Source organism: Armigeres subalbatus, chromosome 3 (assembly GCF_024139115.2).
Source record: "Armigeres subalbatus isolate Guangzhou_Male chromosome 3, GZ_Asu_2, whole genome shotgun sequence".
Taxonomy (NCBI): Eukaryota; Metazoa; Arthropoda; class Insecta; order Diptera; family Culicidae; genus Armigeres; species Armigeres subalbatus.
In genome coordinates, this window is record NC_085141.1 from 269,979,935 (window position 1) to 270,002,075 (window position 22,141).

General features: G+C 38.9%; 1 protein-coding gene across 4 annotated transcripts in view; it reads right to left on the reverse strand.

Moving 5' to 3' along the window:
• Nucleotides 1-22,141, reverse strand: part of LOC134224258 (uncharacterized) — a 34,927-nt gene that overhangs the window by 2,234 nt on the left and 10,552 nt on the right. The gene's annotated exons all lie outside the window — the stretch shown is intronic.

Consider the following 22,141-nt stretch of genomic DNA (forward strand, 5'->3'; position numbering starts at 1 on the left):
TAGCTAAATGCGGTGGGTCGTGGGTGTATGTACTTATAATTTTTATACCACTTAGCTAAAAACCTTTCATTGCAGTGGACCCTCATTAGCCTAGTGGTAATATGCGCGGCTACAAAGCAAGATCATGCTGAAGGTGTGGGTTTGATTCCCGGTCTAGAAAATTTTCGGGTGCGAAATTTTCTCGACTTCCCTGGACATTTAAGTTTTATTTTACCCTCATGATACACGATTGCAAAAATGGTAACTTGGCTTAGATTGCTCGTAGTTAATAACTAGAAAGAACACGTAAAAAGCCACCAAAGTGTATCAATCATTTAAATTATTAAATGAGGAACGAAATTTCATCAAGGTGATTAGTCATCAATCCATTGATAGTTATGAACCAATAAGTTTGAAACGAATTGAAAATTATTTTCAAAACGTCTGTATTAGGGTGGCTCAAATTAGTATGGAGAAATTTTTTTGATGAACTGCCCTCTAATTCGGTTCTATTTGATGCCCTGATGCTCTGGACAAAATTTCAGCCAAATTGGCCAACGTTTGGGCGGTGCTAAACTCATTGGAAGTTTATATAGAAAAATATATGAAGGAACAGGTTTGTTTCGCTCGGAGGACGCACCGATCATCATCTGAATTCGGGCTAGGATAACTTTGCATAGGGCTTTGCGAACGGTACACAGCAATGTATTGCCTCGCCAGTTATCGCATAGAATCAGGTCACCCTTTTTGGGCACCTTCGCTAAGATACCCTGCATCCAGTCGACCGGGAAAGTTGCGGTGTCCCAGTTATTACAAAATGAACGATGCAATAGTTTAGCGGATGTCATGGGGTCAGATTTGAGTATCTCCTACCGTAATTTTCCCAAAATAGGTATTGAGGGGGCAAAAACAAAACTTTTTTTTCGGAAATTTTTATTTTTTTTTTAGTTTTGAACTTTATGCATCGCAAGGATGTTATCGATCATTCAGTAATTTGTGTTCGATCATTTAGTAGTTTGTCAATAACTCATTCCAGAAGCTGAATTTCAAAATGTGTGGACTTCTAGTGCGAAGGTTTATCTACAACTTTGCAGAATGGTTTGTTGTTAGAATTCAATTAATAACGGAGTAATAGCGCTAGTTGCAATAGCTTTAACTAAATGATTGGAATTTTGTTATCATTTAGTCTAAGTTGATGATCACTGTTTTTATCTTGATAAGAAATAATTTCATTTCATTTATTTAGTTTACATCTAAACAGATAACACTGAATCAACAATTTGACGCCACAATACACGGTTCGAGGCCGCATCTCTTCATCCTCGAATGCACCCACGCTCGCCAAGTCGTTTTCTCACCTCGCTGCGCTCCACGCCGTCTCGTACCTGCCGGATCGGAAGCGAACACCATTTTTGCAGGGTTGCTATCCGGCATTCTTGCAACATGCCCTGCCCATAGTACCCTTCCGGCTTCAGCTATTTTCTGGATGCTGGGCTCGTCGTAGAGCTGGGCAAGCTCGTGGTTCATTCTTCTTAGTGCTTGCAAGTCCTCTCCGAGTATTGTCCGTGTTTCATGTCCGTTTATTAGCGTCTTGTACATGACACATTTGGTGCGGTGGCGAATCTTTTTTGACCGCAGTTTCTTCTGGAGCCCATAGTAGGCCCGAATTCCACAGATGATGCGCCTTCGTATTTCACGACTAACATTGTTATCAGCCGTTAGCAAGGATCCGAGGTAAACGAATTCCTCGACCACCTCGAAGGTATCCCCGTCTTACGTAACATTGCTTCCCAGAAGGGCCCTGTCGCGCTCGGTTCCGCCCACAAGCATGTACTTTGTTTTTGACGCATTCACCACCAGTCCAACTTTTGTTGCTTCACGTTTCAGGCGGATGTATAGTTCTGACACCTTTGCAAATGTTCAGCCGACAATGTCCATTTCATCCGCGAAACAAATAAATTGACTGCATCTGTTGAAAATCGTACCCCGGCTGTTACACCCGGCTCTCCGCATGACACCTTCTAGCGCAAGGTTGAGCAACATGCACGAAAGTCCATCACCTTGTCCTAGTCCCCGACGTGATTCGAACGAACTGGAGTGTTTACCCGAAATCTTCACACAGTTTTGCACACCATCCACCGTTGCTTTAATCAGTCTGGTAAGCTTCCCAGGGAAGCTGCTCTCGTCCATAATTTTCCATAGCTCTACGCGGTCTATACTGTCGTATGCCGCCTTGAAATCAATGAACACATGGTGTGTTGGGACCTGGCATTCACGGCATTTTTGAAGGATTTGCCGTACAGTAAAGATCTGGTCCGTTGTCGAGCGGCCGTCAACGAAACCGGCTTGATAACTTCCCACGAACTCATTCACTAATGGTGACAGATATCGGAAGAGAATCTGGAATATCACTTTGTAGGCGGCATTAAGGATGGTGATCACTCGAAAGTTCTCACACTCCAGCTTGTTGCCTTTTTTGTAGATGGGGCATATAACCTCTTCCTTCCACTCCTCCGGTAGTAGTTCAGTTTCCCAGATTCTGGCTATCAGTTTTGCAGGGAAGTGGCTAAGTTTTCCGGGCCCATCTTGATGAGCCCAGCTCCGATACCATCCTCACCAGCTGCTTTATTGGTCTTTAGCTGTTGGATGGCATCCTTAACTTCCCTCAAGGTGGGGGCTGGTTGGCTTCCATCGTCCGCTGAACTGACGTAGTCAGTACTCTCAGCGCCATTCAAATGTTCCTCGTAGTGCTGCTTCCACCTTTCGATCACCAAACGTTCGTCCGTCAAGATGCTCCCTTCCTTATCCCTGCACATTTCGGCTCGCGGCACGAAGCCTATGCGGGATGCGTTGAGCTTCTGATAGAACTTGCGTATTTCTTGAGAACGGCAAAGCTGTTCTATCTCCTCGCCCTCCGCTTCTTCCAGGCGACGTTTCTTCTCATGAAAAAGGCGGGTCTGCTGTCCCCGCATCCGTCTATAACGTTCCACGTTCTGCCGGGTACCTTGCTGCAGCGCGACCGCCTGCGCTGCGTCCCTCTCCTCCAGAATCTGTCTGCACTCTTCGTCGAACCAATCGTTCCGTCGACTTCGTCCCACATACCCGACGTTGTTCTCCGCTGCGTCGTTAATGGCTGCTTTGACTGTATTCCAGCAGTCCTTAAGAGTGGCTCCATCGAGCTCACCCTCTTCCGGCAACGCTGCCTCGAGATTGGTGCGCGTATGCAGTGGCGACATCAGGTTGCTTCAGTCGCTCTCAGTCGATACCGAACATTGTTGATGACGGATAGTTTTGGGCGCAGTTTAACCATCACTATAGTGATCTATAGATAGTGGTCAGAGTCGATGTTAGGGCCACGATATGTCCTGACGTCGATAATGTCGGAGAAGTGCCGTCCATCAATCAGAACGTGGTCGATTTGTGATTCTATCTGCAGTGGTGATCTCCAGGTGTACCGATACGGAAGGCTGTGTTGAAAGTAGGTGCTGCGAATGGCCATATTCTATTATTATTATTTATTCAGACTAAGGCCGAAGTTGGCCATATTCTGGGAGGCGGTGAAATCAATTAGTCGTAGCTCGTAGGCCGTTTCCGTTCGTCAGCCGGTGAGCGCTTAACTTTCTAATAGTCGGTCTAAGCTCCTCCTCTTGGCCAACCTGAGCGTTAAATCTCCTATGATGATTTTGACGTCGTGGCTTGAGCAGCTGTCGTACTCACGTTCCAGCTGCGCGTAGAATGCGTCCTTATCATCATCAGTGCTTCCGGAGTGTGGGCTATAGACGTTGAATATGCTGAAGTTGAAGAACCGACCTTTGATCCTTAACCTGGCACATTATCTCATTGATCGGCCACCGCCCGATCACGCGCCTTTGCATATCGCTCATCACTATGAAAATTATTCCCAGCTCGTGTGTGTTGCCGCAGCTCTGGTAGATGGTACGATTACCTCTAAACGTTCGCACCATTGATCCCTTCCAACAAACCTCCTGCAGCGCTACGATGCCGAATCCACGGTCCTTGAGCACATCGGCGAGTATGCGTGTGCGCCCGATGAAGTTGAGAGATTTGCAGTTCCACGAACCGAGAATCCAATCGCTAGTCCCTTTTCGTCGCAGTGGTCTTTGCCGATGGTTCCGGTCCGTACTCTCTTGTTGATTGTTCGTTGCGTGAGTTTTTTTAAAGTCGCCCCTAACATGGAGAACAGTCGCTGTTGTGAGTCTCTCCTAAAGCCCTCTGTACACCTCCCGTGAACATGAACATGAACAAGAGGTGAGAAAGAGCGATAATTTCACAGTGAACATCGTCGTGGACAATCGAGTCTAGTTGGAAGTGTTGAATTATTGCCCACGAATGCAGGCAGCAAGTAAGTAGTAAACGAAGAAAATAAAAATGAAACATATTGTCGCATATATGTATATGAATTATTTGAGTGGGTAATCTACGGAACGATATTGATCAAGTTGTTTAATTTTAATCATCTTTTCGTTTAAATGTTGGGGAATTTTTTTATGAAAAGCCAGTAGGTACATATTCTTAATGATTTCTGAATGGCAAATGTTAAACTGTGCTACCAAATGTATACATTTTGCACCGTTCAAAGCTGAATTAACAAGTTCTTCATCTTCTTCTTCTTCACTGGCATTACATCCCCCACTGGGACATTGCCGCCTCGCAGCTTAGTGTTCATTCAGCACTTCCACAGTTATTAACTGCGAGGTTTCTAAGCCAAGTTACCATTTCTGCATTCGTATATCATGAGGCTAACACGATGGTACTTTTATGCCCAGGGAAGTCGAGACAATTTCCAATCCGAAAATTGTCTAGACCGGCACCGGGAATCGAACCCAGCCACCCTCAGCATGGTCTTGCTTTGTAGCCGCGCATCTTACCGCACGGCTAAGGAGGGCCCCAACAAGTTTCGGTGATTAATTGACCTGAATCCAAATATTATCTTTCGATTGGTTCGCATCAAAGGAGTTCTAACAAAACTACCCACGAAGCATGTAATTCACATGATTCATTCTGTTCCACACGTTAATACAATAATGTTCAATTATGCAATTATAGTTAAGAAAATACGAATTTACGAAAAGAGAAGTAATTTCTTCTACTTTTCTATCTAGTGACTTCTATCCCATTTGAACGATTGATTTTAACTTGTAGTAACAAGTTTAACTTGATGAGGAGTTATTTAATTTTTTTTTACTTTTGCTTGATATCATTTTTGACTTTCTCTTTTGGCTTACATTTGTTCAATACTTTTCTTCATCTCATTTTTTTAAATTTATTATTCATTTGTTCGAATAGTGTTAATTAATGTTTGAATATTTGACCAGTTCGCCAATAAAAATCCCAATTTTGCTCAAGTTTTCGTGTATAAAATTTAATTGTTCACGTATCGTATATCCGTACCGTATTTAATTGTTGTGTTTACTGTTGAAAGTCTTAAAATGTATTCAATAATTTTTGCTGTGCTGAGATTTTGTTGATAGTCATTACCCAAATTATGTAAATTACTCACATAAACTGTTTCAAATAAAAACTTTATTGATAAACTCATATAGGCATACCTAATCACAAACATTCTGAATGATAATTATTATTAATATCTGTACCTCGTGGATGAACATAACGCAAAGAGCATACAAGCATGTGTACCAAAAAACAAGAGCAGACAGACAAGCAGGATGAAAACGATAGAGAGGCAATCTACACATCTTGTTAGATTCTTCATTCTCCCTGTATTGCTGTGGTGGATATATGACGTATATGGTGTATATATCAGAGAGGAGAGAAGCTTCTGGTAAATCAGGTAAAAAAATCCGCGGGGCTCGTTCACGTTCGAATGGCAAAAGCATTCTGAAAATCTGTTCACCGTGAACAAAGAGACGATGCACAAGCATATCGGAAGCATATCAAATGATTCAGTAGTAGCAAAGCAGAAAAAGTATGCCAAGCATTTATAACTAATATAGCTAAGACTTTGAATAAACAAAAGAATTAGTAAATAAATAAATGACTTCAAATTAATGGGTTGATTACTTAAAAAATAAACAATCGATTAAATTACAAAATTATTGATTTGAAAAACTAATAAATGGATAATTTTTTAGATTAATAAATTCAGAAATGAATGAATTTATAAATTATTGAATAAAAAAAAATAAATATAATACAATAATTAAAAATAAAATAGTAAAATAATAAAAACTATTTCATAATAAGTCTATAAAGGTATGTTAATAAATCATTAAACTACCAAATTGATGAATAAACAAATTTTTAAATCAATGAAATAATAAATTAATAAATTGATGAATAAAAAAAATTGATGAATTGATCAATTATTAATTAATAAATTACTAAACTGCCGCTGCAAGCATATCTGTCCAATATTTACATGATTTGCTATCTATATGGAAAAGTTGTTCTTTTATGAACAATAAATTAATAAACTAAAAAGAAATTATTAAACTAATTACTCAAAAATCTAATATATCAACAACGAAAAATAATAAATCAATAAATTTATTTTGAAACCTAGTAAATCAGTGACTCAATAAATAAGCAAATGAACAAATTATAATTAATGAACAATAATGATGGTGTTGTGAAAAATACACAAAAAAAATGATATTTTTTCCTTCATTGCACATTAGGTAATCTGCTTTCAAAAAAGGAAAAAATAATAACTTTTTTTACGGACAACTTACAGAAGTGATTAAGGGCTTATTCAAAAAGGAATTTTCCAAAGAATCAAGGGCGTGGAACACTTTTGTATGTAGTTATGAGGCTCGTTTTGCCCCAATGTCCCATACATCACGAGTTTACATATTTTTGTCATTTTATCTTTAGGACATTGCTCTAAAATTGTGTTTATCTCTTCACTGTGGATCGACAGAAGGGCACTACATATATTTTGCTGGAAAAAGTTGAAAATTTCAGGGATTTTGTTGTTTAATAAGTGTCAAAATTGGTCAAAATGCATTTTATTTGAATTTTTCGGCCAATTTGAAATCGTCGCAAAGCAAATTGTCGCCAGCAAACATGGCCATAAGATCTGTCAGATCAACTACGAACAAAATTGTTTGATTTCAATAATCAGATTATTTCCAGAAGTTGAGTACTTTTTTTGCATGTTTCAATGATTTGGCTTTGCATTAACACAGATTTAAATTATAGATATTGGCGACGATTTTAAAGGTGCATCGTGATCGACGCGATTTGTTACCAGCGAAACTGAAAATACTATTAATTTAAATGATATTTGCCAATGATATAATGAAAATAACAAGTAATCATATATTTCATTGAATGTATTGAATTATAGGGGACTTTGGGGTCATACAAGTCTAAAAGCTCATTAAATATATATATTTTTTAGAAAATAGGACAACTTTTTTCACGGACGACAGAGGAGAATAAGAGCTTATTCAAATAAAAATTTTCAAAGAAATTCAGTGCGTGATTTTTTATAGACGCGGGATACTACTGTATGTAGTTATTGAGCTCGCTTTACTCCAATGCCCCATAAATCTTTTTTTTCATATTTTTCGTCCTTTTATCTTAAAAATATTGTACTAAAATTGTGTTGTTGTGTTGGATCCTCAAAAAGCACTATACATATTTTGTTGATAAAAATTGAAAATTAAAGTGTTTTTTGTAAAATAATCATTAAAGCGCATTTTTGTGAATTTATTTTAAATATAAAATAAGCTTCTGAGCTTGTTGACCTCAAAAACCCCTCGAATCAATATTTTCAATGCAATATACGAGTATTTGTTGTTTTCATACCATAATTGATAAATTATCATTAAATTAATATTACTCCATCATCTATTAACTCACAATTATTGAGCTATATAATTACATAGAGGAATTTGGGCGAAAAGGCATGAGAAAAGAATATTTTCGATCTCATTCTATTTATTGTTACATCGACTCTCAAATAATATGATAACTCTTGTCTAGTTGTGCGATCAGGTATGGTTTGGAAATGTTCGGCATCGGATCTATCAAGAAGTATTTAAAAATCGTATTTTATCCAATAAATCACAAATCAAAACATTTGCGAAATGATTTACTTCATTAGTTATTGTTTCACAAACATTTATCAATGTCTGTACAACATTTTTGGACAATAATATCAACAATTATCTGTAAATATCATTTATTTTTACAGAATACAAGAAAAATTCACATAAAATGCACTTTGATGCCTATTTGACCCCTAAATCCCTTAAACTTCTAACTATTACCATATTTAGTGCACCTCTATGGATCCACAGTGAAGAGATGAACAAAATTTTAGAGAAATTTCCTAAAGATAAAATATAGAAAAAATATGAAAACTCGTGATATATGGAACATTGGGGCAAAACATACTCAATATCTACATACAGAAGTGTTCCACGTCCAATGAAACAGCACTCACTGAATTTTCTTGGAAAATTCTCTTTCGAATAAGCCCTTGATTTCTTCTGTAAATCGCTCGTAAAGAAAGTTAAAAAAAATTTCCTCCTTCGAAATCGGATTTTCCCATTGTGCATTGGCTCTACATTCCACTGAAACTTGGCTTACCTTCTAGAGTAATAATTTGAAAGCTGTCAATCGCATAAGTAAAAAATCTTCCAGTCGTATTTCTTTTGTATATAAATTAACTATTACATCAAATATAAATCATAAAATAAAAAAAAATAAAATTATGAATAAATACAATGGTTTCTAGTTAGCCTTGTCAGCAAAGGCGGAGTATTCTCGATTTTCGTTGCGGTCTTTCGTTGCGGTCGGATTTTTTCGGATTTTCGGCAATCTCGATTCACTGGCCATAGCGTATCTTTGTACTTGCTACATAAGACACATATCCATGCAATGGACGGGTACAGAATAGAAACAATAAATAATAACTGTGGAAATGTTAATGGAATATTGAGTAAAGAAGCAGGCCAAGATTCAGTGGTAATATAGAGCCATTAAAGAGGAAGAAGAAGAAAAATAATGAATTTTTTTTTTATGATTGAAGTGATCTATCTATGAAAATATAAATTTTTCGATTGAATATACGAATGATAGAAGTATTAAAATAAGAAAAAATAATATTACCAAATAATTAAAAAGGAAAAAAAATCATTTATGAGAAACTACTGAGTTAGTTTCCTTCCTACCAAACCGATACGAGTAGTAAAATGAGCGACAGCGACACACAAAGCAGGGACCCACCGAAACCGATTCAACGAGAACAGTAAACACTCTCGGTCGGTGTGAACTCCCAATCCAAATCAATCTATTCTCCTTGTAGTTCACCGCAGATACGATTTCACGATGATTTCACAGGCATGAACGTGGAATGCTCATAAATCTGATATTATTGATGTTTTTCATGTTTTTATGCATCTCACTACTAAATGCAGCATCTGCCTTTCATTTGAACATGATTCCCTCACGATTTGAGTATGTATCAAGAAGTTATTATCGAAAAACAGTTTGTTCACGTTCACGTTCACGGGAGGTGTAAAATGCGCTTAACATGGAGAACAGACGCTCAGTAATATTTGCACCTCCGGAGAGGAGCAAACCCCCCCTTCCCTGTCAGCATACGACCATAGTTCCCACCGGGGTTGGTTACCCGATCTCCCCTAAGGTTACTCGTATCCTGGCCAGCGCCACGAGGAGGTAGGGATATGAGTTGCTGGGTAAGAGACTAAGGACCGCGAGATGGGGTCTATTTTATTCCTTCAGGTACGCGAAGTGCCAATGGTACGCTTTACCCAGCATTTGCCATGACTAACAATTACCGATTTTGGTCATGCCTTCTTGTGTTTAGTTTTCCAGGCTCCAAACATTCTTCCAGCATCAATTTCTGAAAATATTGATTTTTTTGTGCCCATATTTACACAATATGGCATACACACTAGAGTTAAATATTATTTTTCAACAAAGGCATTGTTACTAAACTTTTTATAAGTCGTTCAGATAGAGATTTTTTTTCATTTTTCAGCAGTCTTCTGTTCTTTTGTTTTGTTTCATGTTTTCTTTGTTCATTTCCAGATTTTGAAAGTGACATACCTACTGGTGCTCCTAATCCCTGTCCCTTTCTATGTGAACTGTTCATGGCTAATCTTGAAAAGGATTTGAAGGAAAAGGGCCATTCCTTAAGCGATGGTGAGATATGTAGATGATATCTTCAGCATCATTAGGAAAGACGCACTTCCATCAATCCTAGAAGCCATTAATAGTGCACATAGGGATATCAAGTTCACTTGTGAACAAGAGAAAGACGGAAAATTGCCCTTTTGGATGTTTTAATAGTTAGAGAATCAAACCAAATGAATTTCGAAATTTACAGAAAACCCACACACACACAAAGAGTTATACCCAACACTTCAAACCATTCACACCAACACAAAGCAGCCGCATTCCAACACATGATACATAGACTCGAGACTTTTCCACTTAGCGTCACAGGGAAACAGAAAGAATTAAATTACATTTTTGAAACAGCTAGACTAAACGGATACTCAACTAGAACTATTCAAGCTATTATAGACAAACATAGAAAAACCCAGTACAGAAAATCATTAACTACATTATCACCAATAACAAATGAATTGTGACGAGTATCCGTTAATTTTGACCATAATATAACCAGACCATTACGCTCAAAATTTAGAAAAATTGGTATCGAATTAGTTTTCAGTAGCAGGAACAACCAACTGAAGACACTACTTGGAAGCACAAAAGACCCCGTTGACGCATTAGGAAAATCTGGAGTTTATAAAATATCATGCCCACACTGTGACAAAATCTACATAGGACAGACAAACGAACACTAGACACGAGGTTCAAAGAACATTTGGCAGAAGTAACTAAAGCAACCAACGACACTGAAAAGGGTATGCATGCATGCATTTTCATTTCAAATATAAACTAGTTGAACATATATTTAACGAAGATCATCAATTAACCAAAGACAACATATCACTTCTCAGACAAATACAAAATCCTTGGAAACTTGACGTAGCGGAAAGCTTAGAAATTTACAAACAAAAACAAATAAACTTACTTAACAAAGATCAAGGAAACGGATATACCTGGCTGTTTAGATTACTACCCACGGACGACGACGAATCGGTCCAAGGACGTGCCCTAATTTTTACCTACAGTTCTACCTACACACCATATTTAAAGTTAATGAGCAATGTTTTTCTTCAGTCGATAACAAACACTGAAGAAGTTTCCAAGTAGGAAACGATATACGTATCTGCTTGTTGATACATAAAAAAGTTAATAGTGGAAGTAAATGGAAGAATAATAGTATTTTAACCTTGTAGCATTTCCCCTAAGACGCTCTAAAATAATTAATTACTCCAGAGTTGCCTTTTTTAATTTGAGTTTTCTAGGCTCAAGTCTTCAATTCATGTATTTAAAACTGACTCTTTTCCAACTCCCGAGTTTATTTATTTTTTTGACCCGACCAGATCCGATGGCATATCCAGCCACCAACCAACCCACTCCAGAGTTGGATTTTCTTTACCCAACTAGGTCCGAGGGCATATCCAGTCACCGACCAACCCACCCACAAGCATCACAGAGTGCAAAACAAAATTCACTCGCGTTTTCAAGAAAACACAACTCAATATGAAAGCATCGCACAACTGTCATTTTCATTATTCCACGCATGCTGCGATGCAGCAAAGCTGAAATAATAAAAACAAAAGTTGTCCGCTGCCTCCGTATTGAGTGGTGTGCCCTTGAAAACGTGAGTGAATTTTATTTTGGATTCTGTGATGCTTGTCCTTAAGGGAAGATCCATTAATTACGTTGCGCAAAAATTGACCACTTTCAACCACCCATCCCCCCTATGTCACACTTTTTGTATGAATCATTTATTTTTTTCTATGGATTGTCACACTTCGGTCAACCCCCTCCCCCCTCTAAGCGTTACGTAATTACGGTTTGGACATAAACCCCCCCCAAGAGACGAAATTTTTAGAAGAAAATTTTGTTTAGAAGAAAAAAATGTTCAGAAAACCCCCTCCAGACCAATTTTCTGGCTACGCCACTGTCTTGACTACCTAGAACGATTTGCACTGCCGACTGCTCGGCAATATGTTTTAGATGGTGTAGTGTACAAATGAGTATGATTAAAAATGTGTTTAGAAAAGAATATTTAACATAAGAGACACAGGCATCAGAGTAGTTGAAGTACGCAGTACATAACAGAATGCGGAAGATCGGCTAAACAAACAACCTACCATTTTATTAATTGAAATTCAGTGAAAAGGCTCAAATCGAGATTCGTATACACCGCGGTCGGTGTTTCACTTTTTCGATCCACCATAAAATATTACACACTAGGTCGAATTGTTCAAAATAATAGCAGTTTTGTTTTGGGAATATCTGAAGAACAATTGATTGGAAAGCTATAAACAATAAGTAGATAATAAAGATAATAAGTTTTGTGGAATATGACTGGCTATTATTTTGAAGTATTTTTTTAACGAGTGGATTGAAACATTTGTTGTTTAGTATATGTAAAATTCAACATATTTGTAGTTCACTGCCAACATTTCAGCCCAATGGGTTATCGGGGAACAAAGTTACAGCTTGCCAGAGTTGGGCATTTCGTATGAAAATTGGACTGCGCCGCTATTCTTCCGAACACAGGTGTATGTACGTACACCAGTGAAGCAAAAAAAAAAACATTGATGGAATCAGTCTTATTTTCGGCTTGATCCAATAAAAATTCCTTACAACCTTTCGATCGATGGTACCCAATTTCTCGCCAAATGTTGATTCATTTATTAACAGGTTGAAGCCGAAGTGGCTCGTGCGGAGCAAAACGTTTTGCCTTTCTCGCTTTTTTTGCACTAAGATTTAAAAAATAAGTTTTTAATTTTATGATTTTATTGGTATGTATACCAACTAGTGTGTTGGATCATGGGGTCTTCTTCCATTCGTCATATCCACCTTTTGAGGGGATTTCACTCATGATACATTATCCCCGGGCTTACTACGAAATAAGTTTATGGACCATTCGACGATGTTAGTATAAAAAATTAAGGGCTCCGCTTGAGCGGTAAGTAGCTTATTGTGACCTATCGCAAAACAGAAATACGCCATAAACCAACAATTTACCTTGGGCGTAGTGTCTACATTGTTTTAATAAGTTAAACTCAGGTGCGTTACATCCCTTATTGACTTTTATAAATTTTCGATAGCTAAAGCAAATCAATCACAATCTGTGGAAATTTGCAAATAATAAATTGACATAATGCTTCAAATGAAAGCTCTCAATGTATAAACTCCATGAACATCAACATTTGAAGAGTCTTTCAGACAGCATCATTCGCGCACGTAAACACCTCCTTACCAATCAGTAGTACGCTTGTCAAGAGTCTCCGTGTACGAGTCCGATCGTTTCATCACGATAATGATATCTTGATAGATGTTATTTATTTAACGCATAATAAAAGCTCAGCTCATGGCACGAGGCGAGCACACTCCATTCATAAATGAAAAAGGAATAACGATAATGGGAATGGGCTTCACAATCCCACTTGAAACGTGATGCTGGGCGGTCTCATCGGGTTTTGTGCTCCCATCACCGTAGGATTCGTTCGTTGATTTTGTTTTTCTTAGTCGAGGGTTTGCTAATTAGGACGCGACTCAATTGGGAGACAGTATAAGGTAAAACACCGGTGCCAAAATATAAATTAATTTATAAGCAGATTGCTTGAAATTAATTTATAGAAAATTCTACATTTAATCGTGAAAATATACGAAAAGCACATGTCAGTTAGGTTCAAAAGTTCTAGACTTATGGGAGGCAAAATTCCCTACAAAACATATCACTACTGTCAGCGGTAATTGTCCGACTGTTCGCATAAAAACAGCATGTGCTCGATCTTTGGTAAAAACAATTAGTAACCACCTTCATTCAAACAGAATGAAACCCAAACACACTCGCACGGTGTGAGCCACGCAGAGTTCTCACGCAATTAACACGCCTGTGTTTAGTTTGGCTTCGGACGAATGCATAATACTAAACCAGGCATACGGCTATCAAGATTGGCTTTTGTTGCGGGCGCCGCATAAATTATGACTATCTTCAAGGCCAGTCAGAATTAGGATGCACTGTTGTTCAGCGTAAATATCACTCCTCCATTAGCCTTTGAATTCCGATTGGCTGTGATTTGGTTTGGAAATATGAGCAAGGTCGGAAATGTAACCCATCCCATCCATGCCGTATTGCTTTGTCATTGCCTCTAAATTGCCCTGTTAACGTGTCACGAATTAAATTGAAAGATTTGGTGATAGGTTATTAACATTTATTAATATCGTGGATTATGATCTTTGGCTCAGTGTCTCCCGAAGTACTGGATTGAGTTGCGTGACAAAATATCGATACCCAACCCCAAAAATATCGCATTTACAGAAGTTCATAAACTATACATATTTTTAATGTTAACTTAAAAATTCTACATTTTAAGAAATAAATTTAAGTGAGTATTAGAGGTATTTCTTATTAAATAATTACATTTGAAGTCCATTTATATTTCCCTTACTTAATACTTGATACATAATGGGCTGTCATTTATTGATGCGTCTACGACTCATTGGATATCATTCGCCAGCAAACGAAGCCATCATATACACGGCCTCCCACAAAACCTGCGGCGGCTTCTTCTGGGATCTTTGCTTTCTCTATTTTATCTTCACTTCACTGACATACGAATGAATTGGCAAACAGCCCATCGTAGTCTGTCGTGTATTACAAGGATCTCCATAATAATTGTTTCAAAACTAATGATTTTTTCCCAAAAAGTGGTTGGAATCATATTATTTGCATCCATAAGCAGTTGGAATTGTTTTTTGATACCTTGTGGGAAGTCCAAAGAAAAAAGAAATGGTATATTGCTGCAAACCGCAATTCGGGACAACGTCTTACCCGAAGGTTACTGGGTGTCAAATCAGAATCTAAAATTGGGGACCGTAACGAAATCATGTAAGATTTTGAACGTTAAGAGCCTCCTTACCCGTGCGGTAAGACGCGCGGCTATAAAGCAAGACCATGCTGAGGGTGGCTGGGTTCGATTCCCGGTGCCGGTTTACGCAATTTTCGGATTGGAAATTGTCTCGACTTCCCTGGGCATAAAAGTATCATCGTGTTAGTCTCATGATATACGAATGCAAAAATGGTAATCTGGCTTAGAAACCTCGCAGTTAATAACTGTGGAAGTGCTGAATGAACACTAAGCTGAGAGGCGGCTCTGTCCCGGTGTGGGGATGTAATGCCAAAAAGAAGAAGAAGAAGAAGAAGATGTGTATGTTACAGAACAATTTCACAGAACATTGTACGATGATTAAATGAACTTTTACTTAGCTTTCGGCTGATTTATTAGGAGGTTGCGTACTTTTGGATTTATTGATCGAATCTAATCAGCCGAAAACTATATAAAAGTTCATTAATTCATCGTACAATGTTCTGTGAAATTGTTCTGTAACATACCAACTGCCAACTGCCATACCATTTGGCAAAATATACGGCTTATTGGTTACTTGGGTAGAAACGATTATTATCACCAGAAATTCATAACCAATTCAATTTAGTTCACTTTTCATTTTATAGTCACCAATAGCAATTGGCAGAGGCGCGGCGACGTTCCGAGACGTGGGTAGGACAAAAACTGGATTATCAAATCTATAGAATATTTTATGGAATTTCAAAACCTTTTCGGAGATCCTCTCGGATTTCAAGGGAATTTTCCGAACATTCTCAGATAAGTTATTAAACTCCCTATGACTATTAGGACAATAATTATCGAATATTTCTAAAAAGCGTGTCTTCAAACATTTTTACAAATTTCCAGAAGTGATTATGGATTCCTGTAAATTTTATAAAATATTGGATGATTTCCAGCAATTACCACTAACTTCTAGGAATTCGAACCTTTAGAAATCTTCAGAAATTTCACAACAATCTACCAGTAAAGCTTATGATCGTCCAAAAATCTTTAAGGGTGTTTTGTTCTATTTACGGGTTTTCAGAAATTTCAAGAACAATGTTACTCCGAATTTCAGACTTTTTTCTTCTAAAACTTCTAAAATTTCTTGCAAACGTAGGTATATTTGTGATTCCTATAGATTCCAATAAACTCTTAGAAGCTTTCAGAACCCTTCTTCTCATAGGCCTGCTACCAGACATCCGGATGTGCTACAATCATCATAAATTGCTTCATATTCGCAAATTTCTGCGATTGTTCTCTCATATCCTTGTCTAGTTTCTCAACTTTTGGAGATGAGTTCAGCAGTCTAGTGACCTTCTGTCTTATAGACATTATTACATCACTTTTCTGAGCGAATCCTTGCTCTCTATATTTCTGTTCATCTACCGAGTTAACGAAATCTTTTTTCCGTGGTATTGTGGGGATGCAGAGGTTTTTTTTTATGGTCTCTAGTAGCAACAATAACTACACACGAATATTCCTCTCCTTTCCCAACTGACTGAAGCCGTAGTCAGTAAATACCAACCGTTAATCACTTGGATCGTAGTGCAACTTACACCAGTTCTAACCAGCCTCGGAGAAGCAACTATTGACAAGTACAGTCAGTCTTAGCTAAGTTAAGTTAAGCTTGGGGAGATGCATACAGGATGGTGATGGCTAAGACTAATACCACGCCACCTGAGAAATCTCCGGGGATGTTGGCCAAAATAGTCGACGGGTTGTTTCCGAGGCATGAATCATCGAACTGGCCCGCTACACCGTATGAGTCAGTTGACGTGGTACCGCTAGTGACTAACGAAGAGCTTATCGTAGCAGCAAGAAAACTTAAGCTCAATAAGGCGCCAGGCCCGGATGGTATTCCAAACCTGGCCCTTAAACACGCCATTCTTGCCAATCCAGATATGTTCAGGAGCTGCCTCCAGAGATGCATGGATGAAGGAAACTTCCCAGATCGATGGAAACGGCAGAAATTGGTGCTATTACCGAAGCCTGGCAAACAGCCGGGAGATCCTTCGGCATACAGACCAATTTGTCTACTCGACACAGCTGGAAAGCTGCTAGAGAGGGTCATTCTGAATAGATTGTCGGCCTATACAGAGTGTGCTGGTGGCTTATCTAGCAACCAGTATGGCTTCCGTAAGGGCCGTTCTACCATCGAAGCAATTCGAGCGGTAACGGATACGGCCAAGATAGCGAGAGGTTTAAACAGAAGAGGTATTAGGTACTGCGCGTTGATTACACTCGATGTAAAAAACGCGTTCAACAATGCTAGCTGGGCAGCAATTGCTGACTCCTGCACCGATTGAGAGTTCCGGATTACCTGTGCAGGATACTGAAAGCTATTTTCAGAATAGGCTGCTGTTATACGACACTGATGCCGGTCAAAAGTCGATCGTAGTGTCCGCGGGTGTTCCACAGGGATCGATCCTCGGACCGGTTCTGTGGAATATTATGTACGATGGAGTATTACGCCTAAGTCTTCCGGCCGGAGTGAAGATAGAAGGCTTCGCGGATGACGTAATGCTAGAAGTAGCAGGTGACACTCTCGACGAAGTCGAACTGAAGGCTTCATACGCGATTGGCAGAGTGGAGGAATGGCTCAACTCGAGGCGGTTGACCTTTGCACATCACAAGACGGATGTCGTGGTAGTGCATAACCGTCATGGGCTGCAACAGGCGAGGATAAGAGTAGGGACCTGCACAGTTGACTCCGTGAGGTCTCTCAAGCATCTGGGCGTGATGATCGATGATAAGCTCAATTTTACGAGCCACGTCGATTATGCATGTCAGCGGGCTTCATTGGCGATAAAATCTTTATCACGAATGATGTCCAACAGATCGGCGGTGCATAGTCAAGTGCGTAGGCTGATAGCTGGCGTAGCATTGTCTATCATCCGTTATGGCGTGCCGGCATGGGCCGTAGCACTAAAAGCCAAGTACAATGTAAAGAAATTGATCAGAGTACACCGGCTGATGTGCTTACGTGTCGCGAGCGCATATCGCACCATATCATATGAGGCGGTGTGCGTTATAGCTGGAATGATGCCGATCGACACACTCTTAGAGGAGGATGTGGAGTGCTACAACGAAAGGGACTCGGTGCAAGTGCGACGTGTCAAGAGAGCAGATTCGTTGCTTAAATGGCAAAGAGCATGGGACACCGCAGTCAAAGGTCGTTGGACCCACAGACTGATTCCAGATGTGTCCAACTGGGTTGATAGGAAGCATGGTCAAGTCAACTTCCACCTAACACAGGTGTTGTCTGAACATGGTTGCTTTAAGAAATTCCTACACAGGTTTGGCTTCGCAGATTCTGCGGAGTGTCCTGAATGTGTAGGTGAGGTAGAATCGGCAGAGCATGTGATGTTCGCATGCCCGCGATTCGAGGTAGAACGCAATACCATGCTGCTTATTAGTGGTATGGATACAACCCCGGACAACCTCGTCGAGAGGATGTGCCGGGAAGAAGCTATATGGAATGCGGTGAACACAGCATCTCAACAGATTATGTCGAAACTGCAGCGGTGGTGGCGTCTTGAACAAAACCAACGAGTGCAGTAAGGGCACCTGTGATGCAGTGAACACTTTGCTCACCCCGACAACCAACATGTCGCGGGTGGGCTGCGGGGACCTCAGTATGTAGATATAGAGGTCATTGCGGTTCGCGCGCGGTGGTTGTTGTCGGGGTGCTCGTCTCCAACGTGAGATTATGATACGGACCGCTAGGTTACTATCATAGCTTGCGATCGACGGGTGGTGAGGTAGCCACCCTTGAAGTCGATGTTGTGTGTATTGACGTCAAGCGCGTTAGCATAGGCGTGAGCGTTCTCAATAGTCCCCCCCTGATGTATTGCTTAATTGCGGGCCGGGGGTACGGACTGGCGAAAGGGTTTTGGTTTTAGAGGGTCGGGTAAGAGTTACATGACATACCCATCCCCACACTACCTGAGTACCTCCTCAGGTGTCTGGTTGCAGATTTCCGTTTACCCTTGCTCAAGAAAAAAAAAAGTTAAGTTAAGCTATATCCTTGTTTAGATATTCAAATTATGATTAATTCACAGTCAGCCTGTCGATTCTTAAAAAATTTCAGAAATTCTCTGAGGCTTCCTGAACTAGCAGATATAATTACGTACTTCCCAAAAGTTTCCAACAAAATTTATGGAAAAGCAGATACTAATAGAAACTTCAAGACTTCTTGGAAAATTTCAATACATCATTAAGCACTTTTTGGAATGAAAAGAATTCCTCTTAGACTTTGAGAAGCCTTCGGATTAGATTTTTCCTTTACAATCCCTGGAAACATCGACTTTGAAACGTTCTAATGATATTTTGTAGATCTAGGAATTGATAGTATTAGAATTTGTAGTTATCCAGATGGTATATTCTTACCATAATCATGGTTAGGACAATGTTTCGACTGTCCTACCCAGGTATTTTCATGCGTAGGACATATCGTACTTGTCCCACCCACTTCCGGCACCACTGGCTATTGACAATCACTTTCAATAACATTTAGCTTGACTTGCTGACGACCGACTGGCAAACAGCTCACACAACCTCACTTGATTATATAGTTGCTGATGAAGAATGTGTGTAGCCGCCAGACATTCTAAATACTCACGCTCCTCTAATGTAAAGTAAACAGAACTTTCTAGGGACACCTTAACCTCACGCGCTATAAATTTTGAAAGTGTAACAAATCGTTTCAGAACGGATTATTCTCCTCTCAACCAAAACATCCAGCATGATGCTAATTTCTCGATTTCATAGAAACAGCTTAATCTTTGGATATTCCAAAAACATGAAATGTAAATGTATGTGTACACTAGGCAAACTGGTCATGTGAGCATCATAAAATTTTCTTTTGGAATTACGACATAAGAAAACGTGTTGATTTTCATAAGTCTATTTTTTAAAATGCATTCAATAAGACAAACTTATAAAATACTTAGGGTATTATATTTGAAACAAATATAATCTGGACTCGAACCATGGACATCACGATTAAAAGGCACGTGGTTACTCTACACACTCATCGAAAAAATCGAAAAAAATCATCTTGCTGGATAGCCGGGGAAGAATTTTCTTTTCGTTTTCGTCAGACAAATCAATTTGCCGAAAATGCCGTTTGCAAAAATGGCCGGTTTACCGAAATTTGCAGTTGGCCAAACATGACATTTGAAGCAAAAAGTCATTTAGCAGGAAGCGCCATTTGGTCGGAATTGTTGTTTCTCTTCCAGCTATATATACTCTTTGGCCAAATGACATTTTCAGCCAAACCGTTTTGGCCTAATCTTCGTTTCGGCCAAATGGAATTCGGCTAGATTATTTTCCGCCAAACGCGATAGTCAACCAAGTGGCATTTGGACAAATGGCTTTTGGTTGAATGACTTTTGGTCAAATGACCCTTTCCCCTCATTTGATTAGTCCTATGAAAATCGTATCAGACATTTCTCTCAGTGTACTACCCGGTAAAAATCGTTTACTCATTAATGTTTTTTTCTGCTATCTCTTTCTCTCTGCTGAAAAATTCACCCATTTTGAAGGAAAAAGGTGAATCTACTAATTTAAATGAGTAAATCCACCTATTCTCCCAAAATGGGTAAATTTATCAGCAGAGAGAAAGCGATAGCGAAGGAAAAGTACCCATTAATGAGTAAACGATTTTTGCCGGGTAGAAGGAGAGGGTTAGATGACCGCTCCAGTCGTGAAATAAGCGATAAGCGGAACATTCTTCACTGGTCTACTGGGTATTGCCTTTGTTTAAACCGTTTTCCTGCTTTTTCTGAGATCTTCGCAGAATTAACGATGTTTCAAATGTTACACATTTCCTGGCTTTCAATTTTCCAATTTTAGGAGCTAACTCAAGTCCTCACGATTCAGATCATTGTCATAACCAGGGTTCGTAATGCTCACTTAATCTCAGGAGCACATGATTTTCCCTCACGAATGTTCTCGGGGAGAAATCGCTTTTCGGGAAAGAAAAACAGCCTGGAGAGTGATAACAATTTTTCGCTCACTTCGATTGCCGCTAAACGTTGGTTTGCTCTTTTTCTTTCATATTCGAGTCTTTTCGTGGCATCATCAATGCAAATGGTTGTAGCTTATGTGGAACAAATAACTTAACGCTTTCATACAGATAGCGTGGTGGTGTGGCTAAAGTAAGCGCATCCCAACAGCTATTATGTATTGTTACTATTCTGGGTTCGAATCCCGGCGCGGCCATACAATTTTGTAATTGTTCTGCGATAATTCTCCAGCCCCTGAAACGGTTGTCATCTGCATACAATGCGATTGAAGCCGAAAACTTGGTGCTAAACTTGGTGCTAGCTGTCAAGTTGTGGCTTTAAGCACGGAACACAGTGACGCATGCGGTAATATCGCTCGAGGGCAGATCTAATTCGAATAAAAAAATAAACAGTTTTTTTCTTTTTAGGCTGTTGAAATAAAAAGCGCACCATCTTAAATATGTTTCAAAACTGTATTGCAATTATCTCTAGAACTGACTCGTTTATTTCAGATACACCTAACGCAATCTAAGTAGACGAAAATAGCTCAACAATATCAAATGTTGATAAGATAGCAAAATGAGATATGGACATGATTGATATAAGAGATAACATTGATTTTGATTAATTTTTTATTATTAAATTAAATTAAATTAGATTTTGCATTAAAATATCATGAGGAGATCAAGTTATGCTATTTGTAAGAAGTTATCAATATAATGTGCCATTAGTTTGTTCTTATCCATAACATATCTTGATTTTTAAATAATATTTCGGTGCAAATTTTTGATATTGTTGCCTGTTATTTTATTTCTTATATCAATGAAGTCCATATCATGTTTTGTTGTACTGTTCATGACTTCTGCCCGGGAAAAGTTATCCGCACAGTTTTTGTCACAATAACAAATATTTGTTAAGACTTGTCGATATGTAAACAGTTTGATAGATGTCTGAAGGAACTTGAGAATATTTGTCATTGTGACAAATAGTGGGCTATACGGGCTTATTAACATTAGAAAGCCTTTAATTCCTAATGCATCTTCCTGTTTGAAAACCAATTTTCGAAAATGGAAAAAAATAAATCAGGCAAACCAATTGACCTTTCCCGTCAGTTTTTTTTGTTGGCATGTAAAAAATGGGACGTTT